Source organism: Anolis carolinensis, chromosome 5 (genome assembly GCF_035594765.1).
Source record: "Anolis carolinensis isolate JA03-04 chromosome 5, rAnoCar3.1.pri, whole genome shotgun sequence".
NCBI classification, from domain to species: Eukaryota; Metazoa; Chordata; class Lepidosauria; order Squamata; family Dactyloidae; genus Anolis; species Anolis carolinensis.
This window is the reverse complement of record NC_085845.1, coordinates 142,239,548-142,259,710: the sequence shown is the minus strand read 5'-3', so window position 1 is coordinate 142,259,710 and position 20,163 is coordinate 142,239,548. Positions and strand designations below refer to the sequence as shown.

The 20,163-nt window shown below is 42.7% G+C and overlaps 1 protein-coding gene across 10 annotated transcripts in view; it reads right to left on the bottom strand.

Moving 5' to 3' along the window:
- Positions 1 to 20,163, bottom strand: part of dock4 (dedicator of cytokinesis 4) — a 329,858-nt gene that overhangs the window by 292,964 nt on the left and 16,731 nt on the right. The gene's annotated exons all lie outside the window — the stretch shown is intronic.

Sequence of the window (20,163 nt, the reverse complement as noted above, 5' to 3'; positions counted from 1 at the left end):
CTTTGAAATACATAGAGATTCCTCAGTAAGAACCTCAAGGAAAAGTATATAAAGTTTGCAACTGCTCCCCCATTGTTAGCATTTCTAGGGTGTTTTTTACTGTAATTACATACATTATCTTAGTGATTCCTACGAACATATAATTTGAGGACAATCAGTGTTGTTATATTCATGAAATCCTCAAGGTGATAAGAAGTAACAAGAATTGTCACCAGCCTGCAAACAGTAAACCACTCCAGCCACAACCTGATTCAAATTAACACGTAGCTCACTGGCTAGTCCTAAAGATTGATCAAAGTGGGACACAATATGCATGAAAGTAAGATAAGATACAAAATAAATAAGGAATACAATGGGGAAACCATGAGTCTTTGTTTCAGCACTGGACTACAATTGAAATCCATTGGGTGACCTTGAGCAAGTCATACTTTCTCGGTCGCAGAGAAAGCCAAAGGCAACGCCCCTCTGAACAAATAATGCTAAAAAAAAACCCATGTGATCGGGTCACGATAATTCAGAAACAACTCAAAGGAACACAACAAAAGTGGTACAGTACTTTCAATACACGAAAAAGAAATTACAGTCAACTCTGAATATTACTTAGTTTCCTAGTCAACTCACTGCATACAGGCAGGAAACACAACATATAGCACCCAGACCATCACGTAAGGTACTCCAGCACAGAGCTGAACAGCTCTACTGAGAAGCAGTATGTTGATTAACACATCTGGCAGATTACCTGTATAGGATACTTTGGGGGCTGCTTCTGAATCTTAGCCATTCAGTATGCAAGGAGGCCTTCTGTAGCTCAGAGTAACAGAATTCTTTAATGTACCAGATGACAGTACTGCAAATCTATTTTCATCTGTCTTTCAATATCCAAAGGATTATGACAGCAGGCTCGGGATTAAGATATATTTCTAGCTGGCTGTCTTTCACCACTTCCCGCGAATATGCTGATAGCCAGTTGCAAGTTTTAATTCCCATGGGCCAGATCAATTGATAAAAGAGTGTACAGTATTAGATTGCTGTTGCCTACTGTTGCCTGATGTTTATTGTTGAAGATCAGCTTTCATTAGAGTTTGCTTGGGGTTTTTTTCCTCCATGAAGACTGTCAAAGAGAATGCAACACACACTAATACAATAGAGTCTCAATTATCCGACTTAAACTGGTGGGCAGATTGTCGGATAATCAAAACTGTCGGATAATAGGGAGGATGGCAGAAGAAGGAGCCTCTTCCCCTGTTGCTCCTTCCTCCTCCTCTCCCTCCAGAGCCAGCCTGCCAGAGGAAGAGGACAAGCGAGACTTGGAAGATGCCCCGCCACTGTTCCTCGCGATCCCCCTATGCTTCTCCCTCGGCAGGCTGGCTCTAGAGGAAGAGGAGGAGGAAAAGGACAAACGGCAGGGGCTGTGTTGCCGCTGCTCCTTTGCTTCCCACCCGCCCTGCCTCGCTCGTTGGCTCACTCACCGGGCCAGGTCCTGGCAGCAAGGGCAGAACCAGGACCCAGCCTGGTGAGCAAGTGAATGAGGCCCTCCTTCCCTCACTAGGCTAGTCCCGGCAGCAACAGCGGCAGTAGCAGCAGACCCAGGACCCAGCCTGGTGAGTGAGCAAGAGAGCAGTGGAAAATGGCTGCCGCCACCTTTGCTGCACTGGCCCGGGAGGGGGCAAGCGAGGGAGGGAGGGCACCCCAGGCATCGGATAATGCGGAGTGTTAGATAAAAGGAAGTCGGATAAGCGGGACTCTACTGTACATAGAACTATGCTCAAAAGTCTAAAAAGATAAGTTTGAGAACTGGGTACTCTCATAACATTGTACAAACACATTTTGAATCTGAATTTACATAATTATGAAACCAAGTTTAAGGTGTGGCGCTACTTGAAATTTGTAAGTCAGTTATTATTTACCTTCTTGCTGATTAAAGTTATTTTGCCTTAGTTCAGAAACTTATCTTCTGCTGGAGGTCAAAGTTCTCAGTCAGCTCAAAATGTTTAACATTTGTACAGTCAGCATGAAAACAAAAATCAGAAAATAAAGAAATTGCTCAATGTTTCTTTTGCTTTGTGAAAATACCTCTTTAGGAATTTCTCAATTTTCCAACATGAATTCATAGTTAATTTTTGCTGGAAGCTTAACACAAAATGACACTGGAGGACTCAGAGTCACAGTAGATCTAAAGATTTCTAGAGATAAGATTTTAAATCAAATCCATAAAGAAAATCCGTAAAAGTCAAAACCACAAATGTGGAGGGATCATTGTACTAGTGTCTCTGCTACATGCAAGTAACTGTATGTCATAACAATCCCACTGAGCATCCCAATGGAGCATTGCAGCACACCAAATTACTTGGGAATTACCCTGGATTGTGCCATGACTTACAAGAAGCATATCATACAAAAGCTGACTGGCACAACCTGGGGATTACAACCAGACACAGTGAAGACACCTGCATTGCGCTTTGCTACTCTGCTGCTGAATATGCATGCCCAGTGTGGAATACATTTCACCACGTTAAAACAGTGGATGTGGCTCTTAATGAGACATGCCGCATCATCACAGGATGTCTACATCCCACACCACTGGATAAATTATACTGTTTAGCCGGCATTGCACCACCTGACATCCCCTGGGAAGTAGCAGCCAGCAATGAAAGGACTAAGGCATTGACATTTCCTGTTCAGGTATCAGCCAGCACGCCAATGCCTTAAGATCTACAAAATCACAGGAACACCTCAGCAAGCGAGAGTCCAAAAGTGGCAGGCTAAAACCTGGAACTCAATCAGTGGCTGACACCAGATGAGTGACTCCCTCCTGGGCACACAGAAGACTGGGTGACTTGAAGGCACTCAACAGACTACGCACGAGATGCAGAGCTACCCTTAAGAAATGGGGCTACAAAGTGGAATCCACAATATGCGAGTGTGGAGAATAGCAAACCACAGACCACCTATTACAATGCTGTCTGAGCCCTGCCACATGCACTATGGAGGGCCTTCTTAAGGCAACACCAGAGGCATTCCAAGTGGCCAGCTACAGGTCAAAAGACATTTAGTATAATGCCAAGTTGTTGATTTTTTTAAAAAAAACGTGTTTTCAAATACATTGCAACTTGTACCCCCAGTTTGCTTCTGACACGATAAACATAGCAATGACATCCTTCTAGTCAGTTAGTGCTAACTCTATCTAAGAGCCTATGAGAATATATAACTTGCCTAAGGTCACTCAATGAGTTTGTAGAGGAAGCAGCTGTCAAAACGACCTCTGAATATTATTTGCCTAGGAAAACCCTATGAAATTCATGGGGTCCCTATAAATGAATAGGCGACTTGTAGGCGTATGCACATGCAGCCTCTATAAAACGTGACAGGCCACGCTGAAAATTACTTTAGAATTGAATTGTAGGAGGGAAAGAGAAGACTACATTAGGAAAAAGGGCGACAGGAAAGGCTTCCTGTGACTGTAACAGCAAACTGATGAGAAAAACATAGGCAGGTGGCCAAGCAACTAACCAAGCTAGCAAAGTATTTCAAGGGTAGCTGAATGGCTTGAATTCCATCATTTGTGGAGTCATTATTACCTCATCTAACATACACAGCTTTATTATGGCAACTAAACTTGACAGCAAACTTCAAAATAAATCATTAGAAAATAGGTGATAAATTAAAAGCAGTCTAGAAAGGAATACCCACAGGGGAAAAAAATCCAGGCTTTTAAATGGCACTTCTTATTATGCTCCCATTCACAATACACAATAATGCAAGTTCTCATTTTCCATTGCATTGGCTATAAAGGTCTTTTGTTCTGTTATTTATAATGGTAGTGGCACATTAAGGCACGCTCTCACACTCTTCTGTTTTCTGAATAAAATTGCCTGCCAACTCTCTAAGCCTCCAGAATGCTCTATAAACAGCAACCTCGGGAGCCTTTGGAAGCACAAAACATTTTATAAGCCAAATACAGTCAAACATGGATCTACCTCAATGAGAGAGTTAAAGCAGTTCAGGCTTCCCAGGGAAAAACAAGTTGTCACTGCAGCTTCGACCAAGGCAGGTGCGACCAGAAAGTAGCACCTGCAGTTTACCATTTGGATGCCCACTAACCACTAAAGAGCTGAGCAAGCATTCCATCAAGCACAGTTTATAGCAGGTTCATGCATTCGTGCAACTAACACCATGTCATCCCAGCTTTACCTCCCTGCTGGAGTTCTTAAGATCCCCTTATCTCAAAGTCTGAAACTGAATTGACCCCTATCTGCCAATGATGATGCAAAGGAGCAAAGAAGAGACAGTGTGATGCAGAACTGAGATTTCCACAGTTCAATTCTAATCAGCACTGAACCATGGAACTCACTCTGTGACCTTTGGTGACCATGATGCATTTCAGCATGTTCTTGTGGAGGGGATGATCGACATAAGTACTTTGAGCTCTCAGTGGAAGTGGCGGGGAATATATTTAAATAAACGTGTCTTTCAAAAGACTACATTCCCAGCATCTTTAACTATTACATGTTGATGGATCCAGCACCGAGTGATGTTTCGTATATTTCTACAAACTAATACAGGTCAAAATTAAACATTCTAAGAATCCCCATTACAAAACTGTTTGAAGTAGCAAGCAGAATAAGAACAGGGGGCTGTTCTTCTAATTATACTGGGCCCTTGGTATCTGCTGGGGTATTATAGGATTTCAAATTCCATGGATGCTCAAGTCCCATGATAAATTTATCAGTAAATTTTAAGCTGCATTTTACCTGTGTGTATTTGTTATACATATTGTAACACTGCTTTGTTCTACCTCGCTTTTTAAACTAGGTTGTACCCCGCCTCGAGCTACAAGGAAAGGTGGGTAATAAATAAATTTAATATTATTATTATTAATCTCCTGCCCAACTCACTGGGCTAGGTGACTGCTAGGGGGTGAGGCGGTGCAAGTGTCCCAGTATGGAACTGGATGGGAACCTGCACTGCACCCCCTATCGTATACTTGGATCGGTCAACAGCAGGCTGTCAATTCCTGGTCCAGGACCCATACATGGTTGCCAAGCCTGTTCCATTGTAGCCAATAAATAAGTTGTGGCCTTCGGTTATCCTAACATCTTGTGTAAAGACTATTTCTTCTGAGCTGGCGGAGGAGGAGGGTGGTCACCCCTGCCCACGCTATTATTATTAATATTATTATAATAGACAATGGCATAGTAAAATAACACTTCTTATAAAATGGCAAACAACTAAAATAAGTGCAGGAGAGAGCCTAAGGACTTGTAAAGTGCCTACACACTAGCATCGAAATTAAGGTGTGTGTTTTAGATTTTGTAAAATATATAAATATTTGAACCATAGTCGGATTCAGAACCCATGGATAGGGAGGGCCAATTACATAGTGGTATATTTTTGGTGAACTGCCACTAGAAACATGCACACACACATACTTTGATATTCTATCTGCAAATGACAAATTAATTATTTATTATTTATTTACCTTATTTTTACCCCGCCTTTCTCTACCCCGAAGGGGACTCAAGGCGGCTTATATTTGGCAACCATTAGATGCCTTAAAATACATCCAGAGACTTAAAATCAATTAAATTTAAAATTAATACATATTAAACATTTAAAACATTATATTCAATATTAAAATCACCTCATTCTTATTGCACTGTATTAATCACCAAAAGCCTGATCCCAGAGCCAAGTTTTTACTTTCCTTCTGAAGGCTAGAAGGGAGGGGGCTGATCTAATGTTGCTGAGGAGGGAGTTCCACAGCCAAGCAGCCACCACTGAGAAGGCCCTGTCTCTCGTCCCCACCAGCCGCGCTTGCAAAGCAGGCGGGACTAAGAGCAGGGCCAAGAGCAAATACCACATTACAGTCCTTCCCAATATGTTTGCAGTTTAAAATCAGAAAAGAAGCTGCTTTATCTTTTTCTCACTTCTGTCTTCAACATTTTTGCTAATAGAGCAGTAGTAGTATCCCTCGGGTCATATTAACAAGAAGAGTTGAAATTTCCCTTCAGTATAGTTGAATCTATTAGCACTTCTTGGCACATTCAACTGTTTTAAGTAAAGGTCAAGAGATAGACATATTATGTTAAAGTTATGAAATGTTCAAAATGTCAGATGCAAGATACAAAATCAGTTTTTAGGATTCTATATTCTATTTGCTTTTTAGCAATCAAAAAATAACAAATTGCAATATGCTATTGGTAGTATTTTGTATCAATTCTGGATCAAGAAATTTCCTTTCTTGAAATTCAATAAATTTTAAATGGATGATATTTTCTTAAGTTCCTCCTTTCAAAATGCTATCACTTTCTAACTAAATTCTGAGTTTTGTTTTCCTTCATGAACACACTCAGCAAAGAAAAACACCACCCACTTTTGAAGAAATGGTACATAGTCAAAATGATGCCGAGTTCACAGTACAATCTCAGACACACTGGATTCAGGAGTTAACCCATTATATCTGTGAATCTTCATTAAAAACATATGCAGCATATGAATGAAATACTTAGTATGACATATTGTTTGGAAATTAAAAAATACATGGCTAATGGATAGTCAATATGGGCTAGATCCAGGCTACACTTAGTTATGTGTTAGTCCCATTGACATGAATGAGAGAAGTGAATAACAGACTCAAAACTCCATTGGTTCCAAAGAAAATTATATGTAACTAAGTTAATAGAGCTACACACCAAGCCACCTTGATCCATTTTATAACCAGTTATGTTGAAAAAGGTGATAAACAATAAATAAATAAATAAATAAAATTACTTGTATACGCAGGGTGTGTCATATAGAACACCTTGAGATGATTCAATGATGAAGTTTGCCTTTGTCTTCATTTGAATCGCCTTTTTAATCTAACAGCAAAGAAATCAAACAGATTCTACAGCTATATGATAGCATCTTAACACTATATTTCATCTCATACTTTCAATCATCATATAACAATTGTTCTGCAAAGTTTTACTATATATTTAACAATCACTATATATTTAACTAAGGCAGCGGTTCTCAACCTGGGGTCCCCAGATGTTTTGGGCCATCAACTCCCAGAAATCCTAACCGCTGGTAAACTGGCTGGAATTTCTGGGAGTTATTGGCCAAAGACATCTGGGGACCCCAGGTTGAGAACCACTGAACTAACGCATCTGATAGCAGCTCAGCCCTCAAAATTAAGTTGGACTGATCTCATTATTTCATTTCCACTGTTCCCTCAATCAACCCGCCCTTTTACAGACTGAAGACACAACCAACTCTTATGTCTGTGTTACATTTCTATGGATATGAAAGAGCTAAACTGACATATTCTGACACTTCCCAAACCATTTCACCAATTCAAACATCAAAGCATATCCCCCTTATCTCCAACACACTATATACTCTGTGTATTATAAGCATTTTGGTAACTTATTTCTTTTCAGTACTCCCCCAATAGGCAACTGGTCAGCATCATCCATTCTAATTTGCATCGAAGGTTTAAATTGTTAATTCCCAGCACTCTTAAGCCAGCATGGCATTCACTTTAGAAACAGAGTTATATGAACAACTACAGTACTAAAATATTATTCCTAAATTGTGAACAGCAACAACTATTCGCCATATCCAACTTACTCTGTTGCAACAAGACTTCCCTTATATAAAAATGGGGAATTCCACTATTGCTGCGGGACTAGCACTTGTACCAATAACTTACGGGTAAAGTATAGTTCAGGCTGTTTTATGACTTTTTGATTGTTTCCCATATCTAACAATCTCTCAAAGCAGTGTACATTTTTAAACAAAACAGTGAAACGCCTCTTCCCAGGCAGCTACTCTAGTCATGCTAGTTTGACAGATCATGCAGCAAGATCTACTATCAATACCCTAAAGTCTTCATAGTAGATTCACTCACTGAATGAAGACCAAGATGGGAAAATAATCCAATGCAAGATCAATCAGTAATGGCACATGCATTTTTCTCTATATCTTCTACTCTGGCCTTCTTTTGCAGGTTATTTTGTATGCAAGATCTACCTATCCTAAAAGTCATCCTTGTCTCATCTGAATTCTTCCAGATGTTTTGGCCTACAGCCCTTCTTATTCATAACCAGCATTTGTAATGATCAGGTGTGGCAGCTAAAGGTTCAAACATGTAGAGGAATTCAAGTTGGAAGGAAGCTGCATCTTAATAGTCATCCAGGCACTCTCTCAAGGAATCATGGGTATTGTAGTCTGAGGAACCGGACACTTAAATATCTAGTATTCCCCCAGAACCACCATTCTGACACATTCTGGGAAGAGACAACCACTTTAAACAGTTTGATGCAATGAACAAAGATACGTCCTTTGGGAGTTGAGATATATAATCAACTCCCACAGGCAGGAGATTGCAATATTTTTTTTAAAATAAAATGTTGTACTCAGAGTAACATTCATTAGGATTTGTTTGGATCCATTTCCAGTCATTAGTGCATTCTTTGGATTGGATTTCCCAAAAGAGAAGGTTTTTAATCAGGTCAGTTAAGTTCATGTTGTCACAAAATACATTCAAGACAGACTAATCACAACCTACTAATACCAGGCACAGGCTACTTATCAAGGCTTTAAAAAGCTGTCTCCATCTGAGTAAAAATTAACCACAAAACCCCAAAGGTCTCCTCAATTGCTCTAAGGCTACCGAAAAATGTGCTTCTTTGTTGCAAAAGAACAAAAAGGAAAGAAAACAGTGTTGTGATTGTGAGTCATTGAACTGATCTTTGCCAGCGCATCAGAAAAAAACTAACCCAAACACCCTCTCCTAGCTACCTTCAGGCAGTAAAAGAAAAACACTGAAGATTCCCCCCCCCCTAAAAAAGGGAGCAAATTACAGGCTATGTCTCAGTGACAATCCCCAATGATACCTTTCATCTCCATCTTTCTGCATCCAAGCTCTCATTATTAGCCATCTAAGGAACAACAGCAATTAAGAAGGCTTTCAGCCATTTCTCTGCTCTCTCACAACACAACGTACAGTTAGACAAATCCTAGTACAGTTTTACAAACAGTGAAAACTTTTCTTTAAAAAAAAAACCCTAGGGATTACAGTGGAATACAGTGGACAGCTCCTGACTTCAGGCAGAAAATACTTTGAAACACTTGTCAATAAATTACACAGCACTATTTTGTCCTCCACCCACCACAATGTATTGACTTTACTCCACTCTACTCCTGTTGTGGGAAATATACAGTATGTACAACAATGAAGTAGTTGGCCCAAGATATAAGCTGTCAAAAAAAAAGACAAAAATAAATTTCTGATTTCACAGTCAGACTTTGATGTTGTTCTTGTTGTGCGTCTTTAAGTCATTTCCAACTTATGGCAACTATAACATCATGGCTTTTCTTGGCAAGATTTCTTTGGAGGGGTTTGCCATGGCTTCCTCTGAGTCTGCGTATGTTTGACTTGCCCAGATGGGTTTTCATGACCAAGCAGGGATTTGAACTCTCGTCTCCAGGTTCCTATTCCAACAAACAAAAAACCCACACCAAGATGAAAAGAGAACTGTATTTCACAACTGAGTATCCATCTAAAGTTCTCTCACCACATCCAAGAACAGCAGCCTAGTTTGAAGACATGTAACAGAATATGCAAGGCACACAACTACGTCCTCCAATATCTTGTTTTACTCTGCCCCCTGTGCATCTATTTCTTGAAACTTCCTCTTATAATATTCAGGACAGCACTAGAAATGGGGGGGAAAGCTGCTGCCAAGAGGAATTACAAGTTCCCTTAGCGTCCTCCTGCCACAACTTTCTGAAGCCAGGGAAGCTAGAAGATGCCCCTATGGGAGCATACGCTGAATAGATCTGAGACCTACATGACATCTCTTGAATGAATGAATTGTTTATTGTACCAGCCATAGGCCATGGCATCACATAATATACAATTTTAAAAGCACAATAAGCACTTTCCAATATAAACAGTAAAACTTATCCATATACTGGCTCTTTAAAATTACAGTAGCAGTGCCATGATAACAATAACTCTGATTTGTATCACCCCAAACAATCTCCATTTCCATATCTCTAATTCTAATTTGTACAGCCAATTCCACTGACAGCTCTGTTTACCATGTGATCATTGTTATGAACAAAATTAACCATCATTCTAACAATGGAAGAAGTTATACATTGAAGTGTCTTTCCCCCTCATACTGTCACGACCCAGGCTGCAGAGCACCAATAACCAAACACAGAGGCCAGAATCTATCTAATATCTTTATTGAGGAAATATATAAAGTTAATAAAAGCAAGTGTATGAAATAGTCCAGAAGTAGACCTTTCAGGAAAGGTCAAAATTAGTCCAAAGAAACAATGTCCAATATGAAATATTAAGGTCCAAAGTTGTAATCCAATAACCGAAACACTCACTTTGCCAAGCAAAGTGAGGGGAGATGACAAGGTCCTTAGTCCATGAAACTTGAGCAAGGCTAGGAAGTAACTTGATTCTTGGAACACAAGGCTTGATTCAAGGCAACAAGAAAACGAGGAGCAAGAACAAGATCCGTGGTAATTACTTGGCGAGGTCCGGGAAACAAGGCAAGATCCGGGGAGTAAACAAGGCTGGAAACGAAGGCTTGGAACAGGAACAAAGGCTTGGAAGCGGGAGTAGCTGTCCACATACGCTACTCCAGTAGCTGACGAATTGACTCCGCAAGATTCCAAACGGGGCAAGGAACCTAAATAGGGCCTCGTTTTCCCACCAAAGAACACTTCGCTGGGGAAACCAGAACCGAAAGTCAATCTCTGTATGACTCCCTAAAATTTCTCATGGAAGCAGGCTTAATCATCTGAATGCTTTGCTGCAATTCTCAGGCTTCTGCGATTAGCCTGCTGCACTCCTTTTTGCTGTAGATAATAATTACGGCGAGAAAATGGGGAGAATTTGACTCAGGGCTTGTTTGGCAGATTTCTGGAAGACAAACCTCCTGCAGGTGCAAGGGTTCCAATTCTGGCTGGGAAAGTTCCCTTTCTGGCTGAAATGGTGGAAAACCCCAGTTTTCCTCTTCATCTGTCACAACAGCACTAGGAACGGGACTACATGGCCCATGAGTCATCACACTATCCCCCTCCTCAAGCCCCCTCTCAAACTGGGACTCTCTCCCCGAGGCGCGAGGCCGCGGCTTGGCGGGATAGGTCTGATGGAAGCGGCGGGTTAAATCGGGGGCATGGACTGTGGAAGCGTCTTCCCAAGAGCGTTCTTCGGGCCCAAAACCTACCCAGTCAATGAGATATTGCAGGCGGCGGCGGTGAAAGCGAGAATCCAAAATGTCCTGAACCTCGAATTCCTCCTCCCCATCCACCAAAACAGGAGTGGGGGCCGGCCGGTCTGCATCAGGGCGCACACCATCCGCCGGAAGGAGCAGGGAGCGATGAAACACTGGATGAATGCGCATAGAGCGCGGAAGTTGGAGTTTGAAAGTCACGGGGTTAAGTTGCGCCACCACTGGATAGGGGCCAATGAAACGGGCATCTAACTTCCGGCAAGGGCGATGGGAGGGCAAAAAGCGAGTGGACAGAAAAACCCGGTCTCCTACCTTGATTTCGGGGCCCGGCTGGCGATGTTTGTCCGCGTGACGTTTATAGTCCTCCTTGGCTTGGTCTAGTTGCTGGAGCAAAAGTTGTTGCACCGCTGTGAGTTCCTGCAGCCAGTCCTCGGCTGCGGGAACTTCTGAGGTTTCAATGACAGGAGGAAAGAAACGTGGATGGAAGCCGTAGTTTGCAAAGAACGGGGTTTCTTTAGTTGAAGCCTGGACCCCATTGTTGTAGGCAAACTCTGTCAGCGGTAACAGGGAAGCCCAATTGTCCTGCTGGTAGTTCACATAACAGCGAAGGTATTGTTCCAAAGTGGCATTGGTGCGCTCAGTTTGCCCATCCGTTTGGGGATGGTGAGCCGAAGATAAACGAGAGTCTATGCCCAATAGTTTTTGTAGTGCTTTCCAGAAACGAGAGGTGAATTGGGACCCACGGTCCGTGACCAAACTCTTGGGCAATCCATGCAATCTGAAAACATGTTGAAGGAATAAATCTGCAGTCTCTTTGGCCGTGGGAAGGCCATCGCAGGGAATGAAATGGGCTAACTTGGTAAAAAGGTCCACCACCACTAGGATCGTGGTGAATCCACAGGAAGGTGGTAGATCAGTGATAAAATCCGCAGAGATTATTTCCCATGGGCGAGATGGGGTAGGGAGGGGACGCAGAAGCCCTGAGGGCTTTTCCCTTCTTGTCTTGGAGCTCTGGCATACTGGGCAGGTGTTGACATATTTTTCCACATCCTTGCGGATCTTGGGCCACCAGAAATCTCTTAGGATCAAATGCATGGTTTTAAATAGTCCGAAATGCCCTGCTGGCTTGCAGTCATGACACAGACGAAGTGCTTTTTCCCTGCCCGGTCCTGGAGGAATGTAGACATGATTTCTATAGCAAAGTAGCCCATCCTTAAGCGAAAAGGGGAAATGTAGTCCTTGGCGAAGTTGGTCCTGTGCCCAGGCATCTGCTTGCTGACTAGCCCTGATTTCCTGAGCACAAAGGGGCCCTGGAGTAGAGGGAGTTGATTCAATGGGAGTGGATTTGGTGTTTCCCACTGTGAGCGTGGCAAAGTTCTCGGGCTGTAGCAGCTGGGACTCAAAGGTCTCTTTGCGCCCTGCAGCATATTCCGGTTTCCGTGACAGAGCATCTGCTTGCTTGGTCTGGGCTGGGGTTACATAATGGATTTGGAAGTTAAAACGTTCAAAGAATAAAGCCCAGCGTTGTTGCCTCTGATTTAGCTTGCGGGCAGTTCTTAGATGCTCTAGATTCCGATGATCAGTATGGACTTCAATGGGAAATTTGGCCCCTTCTAACCAATGTCTCCAAGTTTCAAAGGCTGCCTTTATGGCCAAAAGTTCCTTTTCCCAAATAGTGTAATTTCTCTCTGGTGCGGTCAATTGACGGGAATAAAAGGCACAAGGGTGAAGATGATCTCCCACTGGTTGTAGGAGTACAGCCCCAATCGCCACATCGGAGGCGTCCGCCTGCACGACAAAAGGGGTTTCAGGATCTGGGTGCTGAAGGATTGGCTGGGACGTGAATAATTTCTTTAGTTGTTGGAAACCTTTCTCAGCTTGCTCTGTCCAGCGGAAAGGCTGTTTCCTCGGATGCAGCTGGTGATTGGATCAGACCAGCGGGCAAAGTCTGGAATAAACTTGCGGTAGTAGTTCGCGAACCCCAAGAAGCGTTGCACCTCTTTCTTGTTGGTTGGCGCCCGCCATTCCAATACTGCTGAAACCTTTGCCGGGTCCATGGTGAGCCCTTGTGGCGAGACACGATATCCCAGGAAATCTACCTCTTGTAGATCAAAGGCGCATTTTTCCAGCTTGGCATAGAGTCCATGATCCCGCAATCGTTGTAACACCATTCTGACGTGGTTCTCATGTTCTGATTGTGATCTAGAAAACACCAAAAAATCGTCCAGGTAGATAATCAAGAACCGGTCTAGATAATCCTGAAAGATATCGTTGACAAAATGTTGAAACGTTGCGGGAGCTCCACACAAACCGAAATTCATGACCAGGGTTTCGAATAAACCGAATTTAGTCTGGAAGGCGGTCTTCCACTCGTCCCCTTCCCTGATGCGAACTAGATTATAAGCTCCTCGAAGATCCAGTTTGGTGTAAACCTTGGCCCCTCGAAGCCGGTCTAAGAGGTCCGAGATCAAAGGCAGGGGATACCGGTTTCGCTTAGTGATATTGTTCAATGCCCTATAGTCCACCACCAAGCGTAGGTCCCCTGACTTCTTTTTCACAAACATCACTGGGGAAGCGGCTGGGGATTGAGAGGGTCTGATGAACCCCTTGCGGAGGTTTGTCTCTAAGAACTCCCTGAGAGCTTCTTGCTCTGGTTCAGTCAGGGAGTAGAGGTGTCCTCGCGGGATTGGGGCCCCCTCCACCAAGTCAATGGCACAGTCATAAGGTCTATGTGGGGGTAGTCTCTCGGCTTCTTTTTCATTGAATACATCCCAATACTCTGAGTACTTCTTGGGCAAGGTGATGATGGGTTCAGCGTCTGTGGCATGGCAGACCTTGGCTACAAGGCAATGGTTTTGGCAATATTTTGAAGCAAACTGCAGTTCTCTGTTGGACCAGGAGATGCTTGGGTCGTGGAGTGTCAGCCATGGAATTCCCAAAATCACAGGGAAGTGGGGAACCTCGGTAACAAAGAAGGAAATCTCTTCCATGTGTTCCCTTATCCACATTCTGGTGGGTTCTGACCACTGGCTCACTGGACCTGTCTTGAGGGGGCGGCCGTCTATGGCCTGCACCACACGGGCGTTCTTGAAATCGTGATATTGTAATCCCAGAGAGTCGGCATACTCTCTATCAATGAAATTGTTTGTGGCTCCGGAGTCTATCATGGCATGGACCATGACGGGTCCTTTTTTCACTGACCACAAGGTGACCACTAGGAGAAATAGGACCCCGGTTGGCGGCTCTTGAGTGGGGTTTTTGACCGGGTTGGCGAGCCTCTCTACGCCCGGTCGCTGGCTTCCCCCGCCGGCTGCGCGCCAGCCGCCTCAGACGTCTTCGTCTCCGTGGAGGACGCCGCCGCCAGGCGAGCGGCGGGCTTCCCTTTGGCTGGACACTCTCTGGCAAAATGGCCCCCGTTTCCGCAGTACCAACAGAGATTTAGGCGTTGGCGGCGGGCCTTCTCGGCGGCATCTAATCTGGGACGCACATTGCCCAACTGCATCGGCACCTCCTCGCTTCCTCTGGGGTATGGGGCTGGTGGCGGGGGTCTCCATACTGGACGCGGCTGGACGCCGGTAGGAGCGGGAGGTTTCGCCCCAGCTCTACCGCTCTGGCCTCGGATCCATTGTTTTCTGTTGGCAAGCATGACTTCAGCTCGTAAACATTGATCAATGAGTGCTTCAAGAGAGTGTGGGGGATCCACCTTGGAGATTTCCTCCAACATCTCGATGTTGAGACCCTCCCGAAATTGACCTCTGAGGGCTACGTCGTTCCATCCGGTGTTGTGGGCCAGCACTCGGAACTCGGCTATGTACTGGGACAAGGGTCTGTCCCCTTGGGAGAGGCGCCGGAGTTTGTGGCCGGCTGCCTCCAAATTGTCCTCGATCCCCCAGGTCGCCTTAAGGTGGTCCAAGAAGTGTTGCGCTGATCTCAGATGTGGGGAGACTTGGTCGAACAGTGCCGTCGCCCAGTTGGCCGCTGGCCCGTCTAGGAGACTGTAAATCCACGCCACCTTGATGTCTTCTTGGGGAAACTCGGCAGCACGGGCCTCTAGATAAGCCTGGCATTGGCGACGGAAAACATGAACCTTAGAAGCTTCTCCAGAAAACTTGGTTGGCAACGCCATGGCCGGGAGACGGATTCCGCGTTCCTTCAAACCCCTTATTTCCCCATCCTGCGCATTGAGCTTATCACGGATTCGGTCCACCTCATCCTTGTCGATGGTGTAGCTGAGCGGCTGGCCACCCGGCCCGGCTCCGGTAGACATTCTGGCCTAGGTTAATTGGTGCTTAGGGTGGCGGAGTCAAACTGTCACGACCCAGGCTGCAGAGCACCAATAACCAAACACAGAGGCCAGAATCTATCTAATATCTTTATTGAGGAAATATATAAAGTTAATAAAAGCAAGTGTATGAAATAGTCCAGAAGTAGACCTTTCAGGAAAGGTCAAAATTAGTCCAAAGAAACAATGTCCAATATGAAATATTAAGGTCCAAAGTTGTAATCCAATAACCGAAACACTCACTTTGCCAAGCAAAGTGAGGGGAGATGACAAGGTCCTTAGTCCATGAAACTTGAGCAAGGCTAGGAAGTAACTTGATTCTTGGAACATAAGGCTTGATTCAAGGCAACAAGAAAACGAGGAGCAAGAACAAGATCCGTGGTAATTACTTGGCGAGGTCCGGGAAACAAGGCAAGATCCGGGGAGTAAACAAGGCTGGAAACGAAGGCTTGGAACAGGAACAAAGGCTTGGAAGCGGGAGTAGCTGTCCACATACGCTACTCCAGTAGCTGACGAATTGACTCCGCAAGATTCCAAACGGGGCAAGGAACCTAAATAGGGCCTCATTTTCCCACCAAAGAACACTTCTCTGGGGAAACCAGAACCGAAAGTCAATCTCTGTCCAGATGTATGACTCCCTAAAATTTCTCATGGAAGCAGGCTTAATCATCTGAATGCTTTGCTGCAATTCTCAGGCTTCTGCGATTAGCCTGCTGCACTCCTTTTTGCTGTAGATAATAATTACGGCGAGAAAATGGGGGAGAATTTGACTCAGGGCTTGTTTGGCAGATTTCTGGAAGACAAACCTCCTGCAGGTGCAAGGGTTCCAATTCTGGCTGGGAAAGTTCCCTTTCTGGCTGAAATGGTGGAAAACCCCAGTTTTCCTCTTCATCTGTCACAACAGCACTAGGAACGGGACTACATGGCCCATGAGTCATCACACATACTTGGAAAAAGGTGACACGAATTTTTGCAAAAGCTATCGTTTACCTTGATAACCAGGACATTAATTTAAGCAAATAAACAAATAATGTTAATGCCATAGCTACTTCTTATATAAAGTTGTGTACTTATGAGCAAATATTACAATGTTGAGAGAAAGTCTCACTCAGGATAAAACGTGCCCATTGAATTGTATGCCCAGTTGTTAAAATATAAGCAGAAGGCAATGGAAGTAGAGTCAATGTGTTTGAGTGATGTGAGTTTTGGACTGGAAGTCTTGAGATACCAGGAGTCAAATCCCTGCTCTGCAATGAAAACTCACTGAATGACTTTGTTCTCTAAAACTTAGAAGAAGGTAAATATCCTCTGAATAAATCTTGTCAAGAAAATCTATACAGGGCTACCAAAAGATGGAATCAGTTTGAAGACATGCAGTTAGGACAAAAGACAGTGCCAACTTTTGCTACTGGTACCAGGCTTCATTACCCCAGGTCCACCTACTAAAAATCATCAGATTGAGAGAGATGCTCATAGTTCTCCTTCACTATTTGCAAACATACTTTTTTGGAGAATGTGGGAAAGTCACTTCCACCACCTTATGAAGCAGTAACTGAAAACACCATGCCCACAATATAGTTGACACAGAAATCAGCAAAACAGACAGGGGATATGTACATTAAAAAGTGGCAACTCTTAACAAACTGTAATTATACCTGACTGAATACGATCAAGACGTGTAAAAAGTAACACTGACATAGCAGCTTGGGGTACCTTATTTCTTGGATTTGATCTCCTCACTACACTGAAAATATATATTCACTCAACAGCAAACTCTTCTTTTAATGAGACAATAAACTAGTGGGAAATGATGCCAGGGGCACTGTTCCCTCCTTTGCATAATAGACATTTTGTACAGCTCTCATGATTAAAGATTCTGTGGACGTTTCACGCACACACACACACATAGGCAGAGACCAAGAGCAAACATGTTAGCCTCAATGCACTGATCTACCTTTAAACCAGGCAATTACATCAACCTGTTGTATGATCAAAACAGAATATATACTTTTGAACTCCCCACCGTTTTGTCCTTATGTATAGGGAAATCAATACCAGCATCTCCCCTGAGTAATAGCTTTTCTTAAAAATATGGGCTGAAGGAAACTACATTTAACCCTTTCAAGACAAGTTGTAGTACTGAGGTGCTATTTATAAAAAAAATAATTGAATGTGCAACATAGGCTTGTTCAGGGTTAGCTTTAAGAGTGTAGACCCCCAACTGAAGTAGGATTTGGGCTCAGCTTGGTGGTGTTATATTTAATCAGTACAGTGTTCCCTCACTTATCGCTAGGGTTAGGTTCCAAGACCACCCGCAATAACTGAAAATCCGCAAACTAGGGATATTATATTTATTTTAATATTTATACATTATTTTAGTAGTTATACACTATTTTAAGTCTTTATCAACCAATTGTGTATTGATAAATCGCCTCCTCCTCCTCCCGCTGCCGCTTGGTCTCCTTTTCCCTCCCTTCGGCTTCTCCTTCCTCCCTTCCTTAGGCTATAAATTGTAATTTTTATGATTTATAATAGTCTTTTAGAGTTTATTGAAAAACCGCGAAAGAGCGAATCCGCGAAAAGTGAACTGCAAAGTAGTGGGGGAACACTGTATACATTTTGGAAGGAAAAAGGAAGATGGGATGACCAAGGGCAAGATGGATGGATGGTATCCTTGAAGTGACTGGCTTGACCTTGAAGGAGCTGAGGGTGGTGATGGCCGACAGGGAGCTCTGCCATGGGCTGGTCCATGAGGTCACAAAGAATCGGAAGCGACTGAACGAATAAAAAACAAACATACAGTAGCGTCTCACTTATCCAACATAAACGGGCCGGCAGAATGTTGGATAAGCTAATATCTTGGATAATAAGGAGAGATTAAGGAAAAGCCTATTAAACATCAAATTAGGTTATGATTTTACAAATTAAGCACCAAAACATCATGTTATACAACAAATTTGACAGAAAAAGTAGTTCAATACGCAGTAATGCTATGTAGTAATTACTGTATTTACAAATTTAGCACCAAAATACCACGATGTATTGAAAACATTGACTACAAAAATGTGTTGGATAATCCAGAATATTGGATAAGTGAGTGTTGGATAAGTGAGACTCTACTGTATATGGGTCTGTTCACAACTTCAGAATTCATCCAACATAAGTCCTCCAGAAGCAGTCATGACTTCGTATGTCACTTCATCAGTCTTCACATATGGGATACACTCGATTGATTTTCTATTACCCTGTTTCCCCTAAAATAAGACATCCCCAGAAAATAAGACCTAGTAGAGGTTTTGCTGAATTGCTAAATATAAGGCCTCCCCCGAAAGTAAGACCTAGCAAAGTTTTTGTTTGGAAGCATGCCCAACGAACAGAACACCAGAGCATGCAGGATCTGTAAATGTACGTACCATAAAGTGTTGTACATGGAAATATTGGTAGTAACAAGAAATTCTTGATAGGATTCACAGTTTGTCTGGTTATGCTGGTTTATGATGACAGCTACTGTACAGTATATAATAAATGTTCATTTTTTGTTCAACAATAAATGTGAATTCTTCTTCATGGAAAAATAAGACATCCCCTGAAAATAAGACCTAGAGCATCTTTGGGAGCAAAAATTAATATAAGACACTGTCTTATTTTCGGGGAAACACGGTACTCAAATTCAATCTGGAACAAATTTCATCTAACTTACCACCTTCTAGTCCAGGGGTCCCCAAACTAAGGCCCGGGGGCCGGATGCGGCCCTCCAAGGTCATTTACCTGGCTCCTGCCCTCAGTTTTATAATATAATATTTTTATATCAGTTTTAATAATATAATATATTGTATATACATATAATATTGATAATAATCTTATGTTATACAATATAATACTAATAGTAATACCATATAATAATATAAATTGTATGTTATATATTACATATTATATAATAGTATAGTGGTATAGTTCAATACAGTAATATATAATGCTAATATTGTGTTATGCTAATAATATAATATATTGTATGTACATACAGCTGCTCTGAGTCCCCTTCGGGGTGAGAAGGGTGGAATATAACTGTAGTAAATAAATGCAGTAAATAAATAATTAATTTTAGACTTAGGCTCAGCCAAAGTCTGACATGACTTGAAGGCACACAACAACAACAACAACAACAACAACAACAATCCTAATTAACTTGACTATCTCATTGGCCAGTAGCAGGCCCACACTTTCCATTGAAATCCTAATAGGTTTATGTTGGTTAAAATTGTTTTCATTTTTAAATATTGTATTGTTCTTTCATTGTTGTTGTTGTTGCACTACAAATAAGACATGTGCAGTATGCATAGGAATTTGTTTGTATTTTTTTTTCAAATGATAATTCGGCCCCTCGACAGTCTGAAGGATTGTGGACCGGCCCTCTGCTTAAAAAGTTTGGGGACCCCTGTTCTAGTCAGTAAAGCTGATAGTAAAAAAATATGGGTGGATAAAGCAGGGTCAAAGCACATGCTGCTTTCATTACTGAAAAATGAACAACAGCAGTCTGTAAAAGCCAACTACAAAACTGCTCAATGTAAGAATAGATGACTTAATATATTGCAACTGCATGTAACACAACTGTTAAAAGTCTACAAATCACATCTC